This window comes from Mytilus galloprovincialis, chromosome 8, assembly GCF_965363235.1.
Source record: "Mytilus galloprovincialis chromosome 8, xbMytGall1.hap1.1, whole genome shotgun sequence".
In the NCBI taxonomy this organism is placed as follows: domain Eukaryota; kingdom Metazoa; phylum Mollusca; class Bivalvia; order Mytilida; family Mytilidae; genus Mytilus; species Mytilus galloprovincialis.
The window spans coordinates 50,486,550-50,502,834 of NC_134845.1; the positions used below are offsets into that span (position 1 = coordinate 50,486,550).

General features: G+C 31.3%; 2 long non-coding RNA genes across 3 annotated transcripts; both read left to right on the top strand.

The window, feature by feature from the left end:
- Positions 1-9,423: 9,423 nt before the first annotated feature.
- LOC143043354 (uncharacterized) lies at positions 9,424-11,836 on the top strand. The gene is made up of 3 exons (XR_012968330.1): positions 9,424-9,551; positions 10,391-10,418; positions 11,803-11,836. It is a non-coding gene; the product is annotated as an uncharacterized LOC143043354 (long non-coding RNA).
- A 461-nt stretch (positions 11,837-12,297) lies between these two features.
- On the top strand, positions 12,298-16,117 carry LOC143043355 (uncharacterized). 2 transcript variants are annotated; one of them, XR_012968332.1, is made up of 3 exons: positions 12,298-12,311; positions 15,101-15,160; positions 15,863-16,117. It is a non-coding gene; the product is annotated as an uncharacterized LOC143043355 (long non-coding RNA). The 2 variants fall into 2 exon arrangements; XR_012968331.1 differs by lacking the exon at positions 12,298-12,311 and adding an exon at positions 12,806-12,846.
- The last annotated feature ends 168 nt before the right edge of the window (positions 16,118-16,285 follow it).

Sequence of the window (16,285 nt, forward strand, 5' to 3'; positions counted from 1 at the left end):
TTATGATTTAAAAAATATGGCTGCTCATTAAATGCCGTGTTTTAAAGCCGAAGTTTACCGATTGTCACCTTATTATAAACACATAACAAAAAGCATGGATATTGAGTACGTGTTTAACATGTACAATCAGATAATTGTTTATTTTAATGACAGACCCATGCGTATTGCGATCACCGGATTTTTACGAGGAGGATTACGCTCAGGTCACTATGCATACGGAAAATATGTCGGCGAATTGCTTCCTGGAAGCAAGCATTTAAAAAAAAAGTAAACTTCTTCTAAATATGGACAAATTAAAGAATTTTTCTAAGAAAAAGGTATATGTACATAAGTTGTATAATGAAAACTATCCATTTAGTTATAAAAAACATATGCATGATCTTTTTTTAATTTGAAGTTTCTTATGACTTTAATGTTACCAATCTTGATAGGAGTTAACATAAAAGAGAATAATGAACAAAAATTAACGACTGAATGTCAAAACAATGCGAAAACAGAGAATAAAAAATATATAATCAGGGTTTAAACAATATAACGACAATAACAATCAAAATCAAGGAGTAAACAAAGACGAAAAACAAAGGACATTTACGAAAAAAATAGTTTGAAATAAATAAGAAAAAATCCAGACCAGTCTTATCTAACACTATGTGGTCAGTGTTTACTGATGTCCATCTGAGGCTAGTATTATAATAATTTATCTGTTATAGTCGTCTTCTTATCCTGTGGAGAATGAATGAAAAGAAAATCAATTTGTATCAGAATTGATTAATTTACAATTTTATTCATACTTTTTGGATATTGCAGCTGTTACCTTTATGCTGTCGAAGGCTTAGTAAGGTTATTGACTATTCTAACTGATTGTCTTTTTCTTAATCTTCGATCATCCAGTGTTTAACACTTTTAATGGAGTTCATGTTGCTTAGTATTTAGTTTGCTATGCTGGGTTATGTACTGTTGTTTATCTTTTTTTCACGATGGCATTGTCAGTTTGTTTACGATTTATGAGTTTGAATAATACTTTTGTATTATTCAATTCTCTTAGAAAATGAAAATAATACTGATAGAGGTTTGAGAAAGTGTATGTCTGAATGACATAGTTCTTTATAGAAATATAACTTTCATATCGCATAATATTTCAATATGACTACAACAATGGACGTATCTCAAATAAATAAAAACAATTCTTTTGAAACAGGAACTATTTTCTCTCTTGTGCACATGTGATAATCTATGTTGGTTGTGGGGCTCCTGTTGCTTATTTCGTAGCATTTTGGGGCCATTTTTTGTCAGTATGTGTTTTTGTTTGGTTTGATTTTTTGCTTTTGTGCAATTGTTTTATCTCTCTGTTTTTTACTAACACATGAGTTTGAACCTCCTCTTTCAGTTCTTTTGCCTCGTGTTTGAGATGTGACAGAAGACAAAGCTGACAAGGTTCCTGGCTTGGGACTGGTACATACATATTATATAAGGTTGAATATCCTTTATGTGTTGTAATAAATTAAAAATTTCGACAGGTTTAATCAAATACTGCTGGTTTCCGCCCAAAAGGACAAGTATATTTTAGCATGTACCTGTCTGTATGGTTGCCTGAACTTATAACTACCAGAAATGCAGGAAGGTATAATTCATATATTGGGACATTTGGACTGTATTTTCTTACGTTATTATTTGTTAAGTCCGGAAATTGTAATGGTCTACTATAACTTACAAGGCGCTTAATAAATGCAATAAAAGCTAGAAAAGTAAGGTTCACAATGACTTAAAATCTCATTCAGACTGGTGTAGTGTATTAGAAATATCATTATATACAAAAACATATATAGCTAACATCGAAGATCACAACTTAAAAATGCTTATCATTAGGTCTTACAGCGGTTTTTCTAATAGAAGAGGAATATAAAGCGGGTCATAATATACCAGAGGAACTTTCGAACTCTTATGTCGAAAATAATCAGACTAATTTTTGAATTATATAATATCTTATGTTCATGTTTTGGGTTTTCATTTTGTTCCCCTTCGAATCAATGTAATACAGCTTTTTCAATACATATAAATGTAATATTCAGATGTCAGAAAATGCGAAAAAAAGTTATATAATGAAGAGGGAAATATTTTATTAGATAGTAACTAACAAAATACCACACATCCGTACTGAGTTTTCTAGTTACCACTTCAGATATAACAAATTTCAATGTATTGAGACTGCCCTCTGTGGTAACTAATTTTCCGTATTGAGCGTTTTAATTCACTATCAGGTGTTGCTAATCGACTTAATTTTGTTAGTTGTTTGCAAGCTGTCAGCTCTTTTTCACAAACTCTTTGTCTTTTTTTTATTTGTAGAAGTAATCTTATTGGTAGATGGACATTGCTTAATGTAGTTGATGTGTTTTACTGTAACGGTAAACGGTAAACATAGACATACCTACAAAAGGTAAACACAGGTAAAACTATACTTACCCGACCACATATTTGTACTAAGTCGAGCTATTAGAACTTATTCGTTTTTGTTTTCCTCCAGTTGTATACACTTGTACTTTCAATTTGATGGTTAGAGTTTCACTTCTGTGCTGTTCAATTCTTTCTAATGAATGTATCATAAATATACTAATCAATCTCAGCATTTTGTTATCTCATACATGTATATAAAAAGTAGAATATAATGTCAATACCTTTTTTGATCATACATGTACAAGATTTAGTTCCAGACCTTTTACAAATCTAAAATATATTCGTGTATTATGTAAAGACGGTAGAGTTATGTCGTCGCTGGGCTTACAAAATGTTGTATATGATTTGTTTTGGCTAAAAATACTTTTTGACACTAATGGTCTGGGCGGGAGGAAATCTTTCGTATTACAAAATAGCATACAGTTAGACCAATCAAAACGTTTTAAATAAGACATATTACAAAATTGCCAATGTGAGTTGTTTGTAAAGTTTGCTTCCAAAATGTTGTATGAAAACTTTAAAATCATTGTAAACATTGTATACGCAATCACACAGCATAATTAATTCACGATGTACAATGTATTTGTTCGGGCTGAAGAAACATGAAGAACAGATAAGCTCTAGTCTCGGAGAACTTAACATCACTTTTTGTTTGGAGGTTTTTTAATGTCAACCGTATTTATCATTGAACTTTCACTATAGTTGTAATTAACTAGGATTTTCAGATTTCCTACCACAGGTTAGTGGTTCTCTCCGAGCAACTTAGCTTCCTCCACCTTTTAATATTGACCGCCATGAAATAGCACAAGGCAGAGTAGAAAGTGGTGTTACACACAAATCAAGTAATACTAAATCGCATTAAAATATCGAAAGCCGTTTCGTACCAGGGTGTATTTTTATTTTTTAGGTCGTTATAACGACAATGTTCAAACAAACTTCTATTTAAATTTCGCAAAGGGTCAGTAGATGCCTATACATGTTTTTACATTATTTTACTGCCCCGTTAACTTTTACTGATTATCTCCTTACTAAACAAGTTGTATGATATAATGTTTGATTCCTTCCTCCTGTCTTTTTTAGTATGTAACCGCAACCCCTTTTTTGAAAGCTCTGTGATTCCACTACTGATAAAACTTGTAAAGAAGGCTATTTTAATTTACCTCCTCCATTTAGACAAATGTCTTTACATGGTAGTATATAGTAGTATATAATCAAAATTAGCAGCGACTAAATGTATCAAAGATCTGTTAACACTAAATAAAGGCAACAGTAGTATACCGCTGTCCAAATCTCATAAATATATGGACAAAAAACAAAATCGGAGTAACAAACTAAAACTGAAGGAAACGCATTTTAATAAGAGGAGAACAACGACACAACATTAAAATGTAACACACACAGCAACGGACTAAGCATTAGACAAAATCCGATGAGAATAACCAATATAACATCAAAACCAAATACATAATTTGGGGATAGTACCGTGACACGTCTTATAGTTATGTGAATTCACACTCAAATATAGGAGAAAACAAACGACACAACGGAAACACTACGTAAAAATGTTACACAAACAGAAACGAACTATGATATAACAATGGCCATTTTCCTGACTTGGTACAGGTCATTTTTAAAGAAAAAAAAATGGTGGGATGAACCTGGTTTTGTGGCATTCCAAACCTCGCACTTTGATGGCATTGTTAAATATAACATTAAAATGACAACATAATAATACTAACATTCTCAACAACAAAAAAATTCGATGCTACATTTGAAACACAATCTGTTTTTCTATATCCTGAGAACCTGTGATCATTCCTGGAATCTAATGAGCTCGTGTTGCTCAGTTCATAGTTTTTTTATTAGTGTGTTGCAAAACATATACATAGTTCGTCTTCTCGTCGTTTTATTTTCGTTTTTTGTAGGTTTTTTTTCGGTATTTCTTCAACTTATGGTGTCGTATTCCCTCCTAGTCATCTTCCGTCTCATTTCAAAAATGTGATTGGGGACAACACCCGACAAGATTCTGGTTTTGGACTGGCTAATGACTATTTGATGGAGACAAACACATCGTTGTTTTATAATTATAAATTCCAAATCTCGCAATACACTCTTCTATTATCAATGAGTTGACTAACATAGTTTCAAACTTATCCTGCTGGTTTTCACTACATTCTTTGAATGACAACAGTCTTTCTTGATATATGCATTTCTTGTTTGTTTTTTCTTTGGATTTTAAACAAACAGAAATGCAAAAGATATAGTTTAATATTGCTATTCTCAAACTGCAATTACATATTAATTAAACAGTTTTAAAATAAAATATGTTTGGCCATATCAAGCAAAATACCAAGAAAATTACATCGTACTAACATGTTTCATCCTAATTATCTTGAACTTGTTTTTTTTTTTTTCTTAAGTAATTATTCCTTAAGCCAGGAAACAGCAATGAATTACTAGAAATTACAAGGAGCTTAATTAACGCAAGTAAAGCTAGCAAATTAAGGTTCATTACGATTTCAATTTTCATTCCAAATGAAGTAGTATATAAAAAAAACGACATAACATACAAAAACGTCAGATTTTCTATAGCTACAATCGAAGATCAAAATAAAAAAAAGGCTAATTACTAGGGCTTACCGCTGTTTTTCTATTAGAGGTTTCCGGGAAGGTATTCAGTAAAATACTCGTTAATGTAGTATGGCACGAAGATAGCAAAAATATAAAATAACAAAAATGCAGAATTATAAGGAAAATTCAATATAAAAATCCCTTATTAATTTACAAAACAAAAGCTCAAACGCATCAAAAGAATGGAAACAACTGTCATATTTTTTACTTGGAACAGGCATTTTTATGTATAGAAAATGGTGAATTAAACTTAATAATATAGCTAGCCAAATATCTAACTTGTATGACAGTCGCATAAAGCATCAGTTATATTTACAATTGGTAGAAAATGCATGTGTTTTAAAAAAAGGTTAAAAAAATAAAATCATACAAAAACTGAGCTCCGAGGAAAATTCAAAACGGAAAATACCTACTCAAATGGCAAAATCAAATGATAAAACACATTAAACGAATGCACAACTGTCATATTCCTGACAGGCATTTTCAAATGTAGAAAATGGTGGATTAAAACCCGTTTTTATTTTTACTAGTTGTTATTACGTTATACTTGTTGACTGTTTGAATATTTAACAGTATATAAATATGTCAGCCACGAGGAAAAAATCAACTTACAAACATAAATGAAAATCATGTATCTAAAGATGTGTTTGCATTGCGGTAAGAAATAAAGCATAACAGTTATTATAATTGCTTACAATTGACTTTCTAATAAATAATTTACAATGTGGGAAAAACAAAATGACCATAAACATTGATGAATAAAAGAGTTTTTACTCAAAAAAGGAAAAAGAGTATCAAAAGATGCCGAAGGAATATTCAAATTGATAAGTCATAATCGACAACTTCATAGCAAAAAAACAAACGACTGGAAGACCAACCATTAACAGTCTACATAATAAAACGGTAAAAAAAACGGCGCAACTAGGAACAGCACAGGTCTTCAACTATATAGTAGCATTCAACCTATTAGTATATATTATATAGCATGTTTATATCTTCAACATATACATTTAGTATATATAGCATGTTTATATCTTCAACATATACATTTAGTATATATAGCATGTTTATATCTTCAACATATACATTTAGTATATATAGCATGTTTATATCTTCAACATATACATTTCGTATATAAAGCATGTTTATATCTTCAACATATACATTTAGTATATATAGCATTCGTATAATGTTCTGAACACCTACCTGCAATTCGAGTTTACATCGTGGTTTGACTTACCATACGCATATGACGGGTGGTACATCGCAAAAAATAGACGGTGGGAGAGACAAGAGTAACACATTCTTAACCTTATTATAACATTTTATGCCTGTATTAATTAATTAATATTATGATATGAGCGTCACTGATGAGTCTTATGTAGACGAAACGCGCGTCTGGAGAACTAAATTGTAATTCTGGTACCTTTGATAACCATTAAGGCCATCAGAACATACTCGTTGATGTTTTCCTATTTTAAACGTTCAATATTATGTTTGGAACAGTCCAATAGTTTTAATATTTTTTTTTTTTTGGATTTTTTTAACATATCAATTATTCTCAACATTTTCCGTTGCACATATTAATTTAAAAAGATGAGTTATACATCTGCCTCACACGTTTTACTCATTCACATTGTCTAGTTCCAGAGTTCTTGAAAGATCTGCATACATGTATATGATCAAAGTCATGTATCATATATAACCAATAGAATTATGTGTTTATTTTGCGCAATTTTCATTCAAAATTGTAAACACTCTGTCACTTTTTGAGATATATCCACATCAGCCATTTATCTTGATTGTCATTTAATCTCTTCGATGATATTGTTTGTTCATAATAGGAATTCCCATGGCATTGCTGTCTTACATCTAGACATATTAAGATGATTATGTCTATAAATCTAAGACTCCTTACCGCATTATTCATGTTAATATCATGTCATGTTTCTTAAGGTTAATCTGGACAAAGACTTGACAAGATGAGTTCCGAATAGACTAACGTCTAGAATGGTACCAAACATACGTCTGAAAATACTGATTTCAAAAACCAAAACTGAATAAGGACTTAAAAGTCTTGAATATTAAAATGATAACTTTTTATTTGTGTAAAAATGACGTAAAAATATAACAATTAAATAAAGAAAAGGTTTGTTAATGGAGGTTTCGTTGAATAATAAATATATAAGGTATCACGCTTATTGGCAACAATACAACGTCTCCTTTATTTTTATATCAAAAATTAAACGTTACAATAAGTATATGTTTCGGCAATCAGCAATACATTTGAACTAGCTTAAGTAACAGGAAGGAATAAAATGCTCGCAGAGCTTTTCTACTTTCTATTTGTCTAAGAAGTTCAGAGATGATGAATTAAGAAGATTTCCTTAACATCGACACAGATCTAATCTATTATACGGTAGCAGTTGGAGTACCATAATTACAATGAGGTCTATATGCCGATTAACAAGGGACGCAAAAGAAGAAAAAAAAAACATACAAATACAATATATCATTGACAATAATCGAAAACTATCAGGTAATACGTACTGTCCAAAGTCAGGAATATGATGTACAGCAGTTTTTTTTGTAATTTATACGTGTTTCTCGTTTCTCGTTTTTTTTTATAAATTAGACCGTTGTTTTTCCCGTTTGAATGGTTTTACACTAGTAATTTTGGGGCTCTTTATAGCTTGTTGTTCGGTGTGAGCCAAGGCTCTGTGTTGAAGGCCGTACATTAACCTATAATGGTTTACTTTTATAAATTGTTATTTGGATGGAGAGTTGTCTCATTCGCACTCATACCACATCTTCCTATATTCATGTTACACCTTTTCAACAATTTTCCATACCTACAGATGACAACGACACCGACATATAAAAGAGTGTAAATAAAAGGAGTCGTCTCAAAATTAACAAATTACGGTATTTTATGAAAACAATAACTTGACCTGCATGTATATAATATTTTACGGGCATGAAAGAGGCCGATAGGGTCGCAACACTTTAGTTCATGTTTTTCTAGCTTTCTTGATGAAATTGTGAAAATGATTAATACCCTGCATTCTAGTAATGAATTAAACCATTATCTAATCAAATATTTTTCTACGTCTATTGACAAAAGCAACACATGTACACTGTATACATGGTCTGTTAATTTTATTTCTGGGCTTCTGATTTCTTTAAAATGGACACATTTCCTTGTTGATTTTAATTCACTAATTTAATGTTTTGTTTTTTGTGTCAAGTCTACGGGGCGCCGAATGGGACTCTTGTGGTTTTGTACAAAATTCAATTCTGTCATAACAAAATTTATTTTTGTAATCATAAAATTCATTTTTGTAGACAAAATTCATTTTTGTAAACAAAATTCATTTTTGTTATGACAAAAGTCACTTTTGTCAAAAAGGTATGCAAATATAAACTCATTTGCATACAAAATTGACTTTTGTTACCTGATATGGAAATTAAAACACAAAAGTCAATTGTGTGAGACAAAATTGACTTTTGTGAATTTTGTGAGACAAAATTAACTTTTGTGAATTTTGTGAGACAAAATTGACTTTTGTGAATTTTGTCTGCAAGACAAAATTCAATTTTGTGAGACGAAATTCAATTTTGTGAGACAAAAGTCAATAAAGTCAATTTTGTCTCACAAAAATCTCAAAAAATTGAATTTTGTCACAACAAAGTCAATTTGGCCACACAAAAATAAACACAAAATTGAATTTTGTGTCACAGAAGTCAATTTTATCATCACAAAAATGAATTTTGTCTACAACAATTTTGTGAAGACAAAATTGACTTTTGTGACAAAAATGACTTTTGTGACTTTTGTGACACAAAATTGACTCTTGTCAATAAAAAAATCTGAAATGGCAACAAACTTTCAAGTACGTATGAATGGAAAGACATTAACGTCATGCGCTGGTTCTGGTAGCACATATTCTACATAAGAAATGGGAGTTGATTCAAAAATGTTCCAAATCCATCAATGAAGTAATTCAACATTAAAAGGGGTGGAGAGAGAGAGAGAGAGAGAGAGAGAGAGAGAGAGAGAGAGAGAGAGAGAGAGAGAGAGAGAGAGAGAGAGAGAGAGAGAGAGAGAGAGAGAGAGAGAGAGAGAGAGAGAGAGAGAGAGAAAGAGTCTCTACGTTCTGTTAAATTGAATACTTAGGTATACATGTAAATGATTATTCTGAAATATTTTAATTTTTGTAAAAATTAAACGCCTCTATTTTACCTGTAAAATACAGGTGTCATTAGTCGGTTCATAAGACACCAAAGAGGACTTCCTTCATCCTTAACACTAGTCTTTAAGATCGATATCGAGATTTATTGAAAATGTCTATAAATGTATTAATTTTAAAAGAAGGAAGTGATAAATTAAGGAAGAAGACCGTTGTATATAACTTCCCTTAACTTTTAATTATTTCATTGTAGATAACTTCCTTGGACGATGTTTTTTTGTAAGTATCAATTTCATTTATTTATTGTGTAACAAGCAAATGTATCAGTTTCATTTTGTAACGAATTATGACTAGATCATCAATACTTATGCTTTTGTTCCGTTCATACTATGCTACAAAATCGGTTTGTTCGCGCGTAATTTGGAATAAAGGTATGAAAATAAGGAGACATGTAAATATGAATATTATTGTGTAAATATGAATATTATTGTTCTCTCATTTCCCTTACACTTAAAATAACTTTATATAGATTAAAGAGTGCACGTGATGGTTTGCGTCAATGTTCCATCAACAAATTCAAATGACAGACATCATATATCGGAGATCATCGCACATGTTGGGTTTTCTTGAGCAACTGTCTGGTGCCAGGAAAATTGTAAATTTATTAATTTATTGCACAGAAGCAATCGAAGATGTATTTAAGGTGGTACAATGTATAACACTACAGAGTTATAACTCTGTAAAAATTAGCTAAACGTTTTAATCACTTTCTAATGTTAGGGAAGTATCAAGCTTCCAAATGATCAAAATAAATGTTTGTCAAACTGTTATGTATCCAATAAAAATTTTCTGAACAAAGTGTTTTGTTCAAGTTTTTTGATTATTTCTCATATTTTGTCAATACTTCAAAGGAAGTATTTTGTCAAAACTTTATGAAAATTAAACGAGCCAACTTAATTTTAGTCAAGGTGTTTGGTACCAACTTAGAACATCTAATTTCATACTTGAAAGATAAATAAAAAGCCAAAGAATATAATAAATGTAACACACACAAACACACAGACTGTTTATTGGAATTGAATGTGCTTATTTTCATTACGTGTGTTAATATTTTTCAGTTATCATTATTCCGTGTTGTTGTCTGAGGTAAGTACTCTTATTTTCATCATAATCATGGAACAAGCTCTTAAAAGTAACAGTGTAACTTATACAGTAATATATCTCCCAATTGATACAATATTGACGTGCTTGCATTTCCTATCATGATTTTCATGATGGAGGGTCACAAGGAAGCTATTAAACCAAGAGTTCCAAATGGTGAAGTTGAAATCATCCCTTCGTAAATTTTACGAACGCCATCTCGAGTTGGTTGACCGGTATGGAATAACCGTTTAACAAATGATATCGGATATGTTCCTTACGTCGTAATTGCAATCCCCTTCCCTTTCGTGAATGTGACCTACCGAATTAGCCTATTTACCGGATTTGTTATAACATAAGCAACACAAAGGGTGCCACATGTGGAGCAGGATCTGCTTACCCTTCCGGAGCACCGGAGATCACCCCTACTTTTTGGTGGAGTTCATGTTGCTTATTCTTTAGTTTTCTTTGTTGTGTCATGTGTTCTATTGTTTGTCTTTTTGTCTTCTTTCATTTTTAGTCAGGCGTTGTCAGTTTATTATCGATTTTTGAGTTTGACTGTCCTTCTGGTATCTTTCGTCCCTCTTTTATATTATACTAATATCGTTGTAAAACTGAATGGTTAAAATTTTGTAATGAAACTAAGTAATACATGTAGTTGTCTGACTTTTAGCATCCCTTTGAACACATTTTTGGATGTTTCTGATTCTATATATTTCTGCCACTACTACTACATGCATTAATACAAAAAGGTAGGTACTACAACCCGGTAATACATTTTCCAGATGCAGTAACATTTTCGGAAGATGTTGTATAGTTATGAATATGAAATGAAATCTTAATTGCGTCAAAACGCTAACATTTTTTAATTCAAAAACATATACATTTGTTTACTTCTTACCCCCCACCCCCACCCCCTTTTCCCACAACGATAATAGGCTCTGAAATGAAACAATTTGATCAAGAAACTTATCTATAACAACCACAAACGTGACAGGCACGAACAAAATTAATGACCACTATCTAAATTATTAACTTCTGACAATTGACAGACACAAAGAGACCATACAGAATGTTTTGGAGTAAAACATGTGAGCGAGCCCTAAACCTGCCCTCTTTGACGGACAGTTCTGTAATGGCATAACATAAGAACAACCTGTAAACATCGGTAGAAAATGGCTCAAATTGATAAATCGATACGAAGAACTACACAAAAAAAAAAAAGAAAAAAAAACGTATAAATAAAAACAATAAACACAAAGATCCTATATGAAAGAATATTTTTGTATGCTGCTTATCTTTTTCCTCTTCTTGATAAATGCAACTTTCCTAATTTCATAATAATGCGTGAAATTATCTATAATTGTTATTATATCATTCTATTTTTAAGGCCTCTTATTCAGAAAATTAGAGAGAAATGGAGGTAGGTACAATGTTGTTGTGTCTTCGTTCGTTGGTTGTTAATGAATAATTCTTAACTTCAAGTTTAAGAATTCAAAAAGTGTGCGTTCACAAAATTTATCTGTGTAGTGATATTGGGCGTGTTTCAACTTCTAATAAATGGCTATTCTTAACCATTCAATCACAAATATTAAAATTACTCAGCTTCGAAACGATCAACCATATAGATCAAAATTCATGATATTGGAAGAAAAATAGAGGGAAAGGCTACAACTACCTATAACCTGACATGAAGTGCGAATGTTTTCCCCTCTTTTGGTTTTACAAATTATGATTTCTTGGACGCGATATTCAGATTTTAACTTTTGCAATGTGAAGTTTTCCAATCAAAACTGCCTTTTAACATAATATATTATAATATATATTCGATTGTTATTTCGATGTATATATGATGCGGTAATAATGCTAGTTTATTGTTTCTTTCAGGGCTAGAAAAAGGTAAATTGTAAGAATTGTTGTATAAAGCTTGTGTTACCATCGATTCATAGAAAACGGTGTTCAAAGGTTTAATCATAGTTTATGTTGTAACTAAGGGACATCCTTGCTTGCACTCAATATGCATCATAATTACTAGATGTTTTTTATATTGTTATGGTTGCAAAATTAAATGTATCCAACATAAATATATCATTTGATATCTCTGTAAAAGATTACTTTTTCTTTCCTAATTATTTAGTGCATTTTCCGCAATCTGCTATGTGCAATTTTATGATTTTCTTTTCGCTTCGTTTGCAATATACTGGCTATCATACGAGTTGTTAAATATACAAATAAAAAAGCACACTAAATTCATGACGTGTAAGACAGATTTAGTAAAAGTATTTAACCTTACAGTAAAGGTAGGTGTTCTAAATCTGTTAACAAATATCTCTAGGGCCTATGACATTGGCTAACTTATTTGGATCCTCATGTTTTATTGTCTATGTGGTTTCAGTAAATATCAGAAGCTCAAAGAAGAACAAAAAGAGAAGTCGTAAGTTATTGTATGCAATCAAGCTTATCCACGATCTTTACCCAGAGTTTGGAAAATGGACCAAAAGGGTATGAACTCATATCCCGTGATCCACACGAAACCTTTGTGATTGTGTTCGATTTATTAGGACATGTACGACACCTGTTAGTAAATGATTTGCTCTTGTAAGAAGAGTACTATGCTCCTAGGAATACAAAGATCCCCAAGATCATTTGTTAAGAGTAGGCTTCGATTATAATGTCAAATGTTCTGCGCTTTGTAGCTTTTAAAAAATATTTCCTGCTTTAGTTTTTACTAGTTTCATATCCGTATACTTTCATATCCCACGTTTCGCTTAAAAATTTCTAATCTTAATATTATCATTAATAACATTTTCAAGATAATAATATGTACATTTGAAATGACTCACAATCTCCCTATACATAAAAATAAGCAGATATGGTATGGTTGCCATTGAGACGGATTTACATATACCCACAAGGAACGAGGATATATACAACGATAAGGCAATGTATGACCTTCAACAATTGGAAACACCCATACCGTATAGTTTAGTATAGAATATCTTTATTTTTGCATATGACGATGTTATGTGTTTTTCTCTGACTGTTAATGACATGCGTATGGTACCTTTACTCATAATATATATATATGTATAGGATGTTGTCTGTGTACTGTTTGCTATTTAGCCTTAGATGTCAGATTTTATTAGTTGTTAGCTTTCAGTAGTTGCACGTATTCCCATATCTTTATACTTTATGTACAATGTGTTTTTGTTAGTGTTGTGATTCTGATTTGTGTACATAAATCAGGTCGTTATTTGTCTCGTGTTTATAATTTTCCGTTTGCCATGTAGGGGCCTTTTGTAGCTTCCTATGACGAACATATTGTGCTCATTGTTTTAAAAAGATCATATGGTGACCTATAGTGGAAACTTCTTCGTCATTCGTTCTCTATTGAAAGTTGTTTCATTGTCAATCATATCCCATCTTCGTATTTTGAAATAAAAGTCATGTTACTAATTGTAAACTAATTCAAAAGAGAAAACCCTGCTTTATTAAAACACAACACAAGAAAAATATATAAGATAGACAGCCAGGCATCAATATGATAATAATAAAATAAACAAAATGTCCAAGACTGTTTTGACAAGGGTTTCACGGTGGCTTTTCATACGGATTTTTAAACAATATTAGAATAAATGGATTATAAAATTCTGGGAAAAATTGTTATGTTTAGTAATTAAAAAAGATAATCTAAAGATTTCAAGGAATGCTCATCTAACAATAAAAATGTGATCGGTGTCTTCTAAACAACAGCTTCCATTGTCAATTCTGTAACATGCAACAGTTGTAATCAACATGTTATATACCATTCGATATCACAAAGTGCAATGCAAATTAAACAACATTATATACAAAAAAGAAGATGTGGAATAATTGCAAATGATATAAAAAAGAAGATGTGGTATGATTGCCAATGAGACAACTATCCACAAAAGACCAAAATGACACAGAAATTAACTATAGGTCACCGTACGGCCTTCAACAATGTGCAAAGCCCATACCGCATAGTCAGCTATAAAAGGCCCCGATTAGACAATGTAAAACAATTCAAACGAGAAAACTAACGGTCTTATTTATGTAAAAAAAATGAACGAAAAACAAATATGTAACAAATAAACAAACGACAACCACTGAATTACAGGCTCCTGACTTGGGACAGGCACATACATAAATAATGGGGCGGGGTTAAACATGTTAGCGGGATCCCAACCCTCCCCTAACCTGGGACAGTGGTATAACAGTACAACATAAGAACGAACTATAAAAATCAGTTGAAAAAGGATTAACTCATCAGATGGACAAAAATACAAGTGGAGACAACTCTCCACAATAGCCCAAATGACAATGACACAGACAACTGTAGGTCATCGTACAGCCTTCAACAATGAGCAAAGGCCATACCGCAGAGTCAGCTATAAAAGGCTTTGAAATAGTTGAAGCTCTTTATATTGTATACAACATGTAAGTGTCAGTGAAAGGCCGTTAGATAATTATAGTTAAACACTTTCATGACAAAAACAACTATTAATAGATGTACGGTGTAAATACTCATTTTGTTTTTAATTAAAATAAACAAAAATAATTCTTATGTAAATCATATTATGCGTCAACTAATTAGTGGTATGTGTCATGTTCTTGTGTGAGGTTTTAATTTTACTGTACTTAAGCTTATAATTATTTATTTTCAGAAACTACGACACGTTTCCAGATAACAGCTGTCCACAAGAACAAAGTCATGGTACGAACACGTGAGTATTTGTCCTTTGTATTTGGTACCGTGCTCGCGCGAATGCCATGTACGATTATCCACCAAGCCAAACCAAATATTTGAAAAATAGTCATTGCTACTTTTGCACAATGCACGAGGTAGTAAGCATATTATGAATAAAGTCGAAAAGTCAGAATAATGTAATATTTAAATCTTTTAAACTTTTGTTGTAACAATAAAGAATCCTAATAAATTAATTAAATTTTCTATATTCAGAAAAGACAACTTAGGGTATTTGTTACATACATTATAATAATACAGAATCGTGTGTTCGTCTTAAAAAATATTATCACAATACAATTGACACACGTGCTTTAAACGTAAACAACAATATCGAAAGTGAATTTGAAACTTAAAAGCATACAAATCTTGTGGAAAGACAAAGTGTTGGCTATTTAATCGTTACACTAGATTTTGTTATCAGTGGAAATAGCCAACAAAGGAAAACCACACGTTTAGTTTTTTTTTTTTTTTATCTATTCTGAGATGTTCAAAGAAGCACAACTGTTCTCCACAGACAGTAACTGTTAATAGTACGTCTCCATTAAGGATATTCCATTTTCTTATATTAACAAGTGTATAGATATATGATGTCTTTACTTTTTCCACAATTAGTTTGGTGTTACTTGTTTTACATATATACCATATATACATGCATGTAAGCAAACATTTTACATTTCAGGGATATTGTTTCCACGGAAAATCCAAACACAGACGAACCAAACCAGCAACATTAATAGTTGAACAAAGAGAATCCGCTGGAGTATTTACTACAATTATTCTAGAATTTTATATAGTCATGAGAAATTTACGTCGCGGATGATTATTCTGAATTTCTTTGGATGTTGAAATACACAGAGCAAAACTGAACACAGCTTACATTCATTTTTTTTCAATAAAAAGTCATTTTATTTAATAAAAAATACTGTCATTTTTATTCATTATCATTTATACTTGCTTCTTTTCTGCTGACAATATGGCATTTAAGAATAAGATCAAAGACTGGTCAGTTCGTAGTCAGATTGATATAGCTAGTTACTAGTTACTAGTTAAGATGAAATTCCTTTCTACAGCCTGTTTTCCTGTGAAGAAGCATATAGTATTA